This window comes from Meleagris gallopavo, chromosome 10 (genome assembly GCF_000146605.3).
Source record: "Meleagris gallopavo isolate NT-WF06-2002-E0010 breed Aviagen turkey brand Nicholas breeding stock chromosome 10, Turkey_5.1, whole genome shotgun sequence".
NCBI lineage: Eukaryota > Metazoa > Chordata > Aves > Galliformes > Phasianidae > Meleagris > Meleagris gallopavo.
This window is the reverse complement of record NC_015020.2, coordinates 3,621,993-3,623,967: the sequence shown is the minus strand read 5'-3', so window position 1 is coordinate 3,623,967 and position 1,975 is coordinate 3,621,993.

Below are 1,975 nucleotides of genomic sequence, written 5' to 3'. Positions count from 1 at the left end.
GTGGGAGGTCGCGGGCGGGCGCTGCTTCCGCTCGTCTGCTTGTGCGTGCGGGAGGTGCGGGGTGAGATGGACCTGGAGCGTCGGAAGGGAGACGTGCCCACTCTCCGCTAGGACGAGACTGGCTAATGCAAAAATCCCTAGCGGTGCCCGTATTACACAGTGAGGCGGTGCTGGCCGAATGCCAGCTGCCCTGCGGTTCTGTGGGCTCGCGCTTCGTGTGCTTCCGCAGAAGACTCAACTAAAAACGAATGCATTTTACCCAGTGCAAAATACACAAAATAACAAAACAGTTGTTACTGTTACTGTAACGTTAACGGGCTCTAAAACAAGTGAAAAGAACCTGCTTCTGCACAGCCTAAAAGTTGAGATGTTGCTTTTCAAAGGGATAAAAGTTCTTGGATGTCACACTCAGCTCACTGAGCTTTCTGTAGCTGCATTGGGAGCGAGGTGGGTGCCTGCTCTCTGCCTTTCCCCTGCAATGCTGACCTCCCAGGTTTTCAGGAAAAATGCCCAACTTTGTCACCGCCTCCTGCATTTCTACTGCTGTCCCACGGTCTTGAGAAATCCAGATGCAGGAGCAGGCACACAGCTGATGCCTCTCAATGTCCTCACTGACTGACCTGTAGGTTTGGTCTCCTGCTCCCATTGTAATGAGCGTCTTTGTAACACCCATTACTCTAAAGCGGGGACATCGTTGTTTTTACCTAATATTGCAGATGGACAAATGTGAGAGTGGAATGATTTGCTCCACTCCACCAGGCAGAACGGAGCAGCAGAGCCTGCTCTTGGTGTCTAATCAATATCCTCTGTCTAAGCAATGCTAATCTAAATTTGGATGTCTCATGAATTTACATGTCAGCTTTGTGTCTTAGTCCTTTTCTCTGTGCAGCAGATAATGGGCAAAAGCAGATGTGCCTAAAGTCATGCAGTGTGTGTCAGAACAGACCCGAGGTGTGGCATTGGACAGGGCAGCGTGGGGTGCTGTTGCCTGCGCTGTTCTCCTCACTTATTTGCTTTTGCTTACAAGTTCAAGATAGCTCGGTATGCTGAATTGCACTTCCTCAGCCAACATCTGACACTGAGTTATCAAAAACAGAAGATGAATATTCCACCACTCCCAAGACTTCATAAGAGTAAAAAAATCTCTACTGATACCACAAGTGGTAATATTCCCTATTTTGGATTAGTGTGCAATTCTATACATATCTCTGTATGTCTCAAAACCTATTGCCCTTTATTGCTTCTCTGTGGTGCCTCCTTGTAAGAATTACAGAGTGCTTTGCAAACACCAAACTCTTGCTCTCTGACCTTTTTCTAATAAAACAGTTACAAGTTTAGTAGAGATTTATCAGAATTGGAATATTCCCATTTGAGGGCATTTTATCAAGGCCAGTATGTAATCAATTTCATACTGAGTATGTAGGAAAGTCCTCTCCCTTACCCATGAATGGACCTACAAAAAGATAGGCAAGAGCATGAGACTACTCATGATCAGACACTGGCTGTTAGTTCTTTTACAAGAGTATTTCTTACTGTTGCTAAAGACTTCCAAAGTAGGGAACGTTGTATTAACATGACTTTTAAAAAGACAGTGGTAGAAAGGTAGATGGAGCTTTGGAATCATGTTTAACTTTTTTCTTTGAATTGTCTGTGTTCAAAGTTAAGTGCCAAGAACTATAAGCAACAACTAAATTAAGCCCAAGTATGCTGGATCAAATGGATCAGCACAGAAAGTCCAGACTGGCAGAGTGATTTGCCTCTACTTACAAGACGTCTGCATTAGAACTGATAGATGGTCAGGTCCTCTGCACTCCTAGACCCTTGTCTAGATGACTGCCTGCATGCTTTTTGTTCAGTAGTAATGCTACTGTGGGTCTTGTTTGGGTGCTGGTATGTTTATCATTTCATCTCACAGCTGTTTTATCACTAATAGCTCAGAAGAAAAGTAGCAAGAACAGCTACTGTTCAGAGCTGT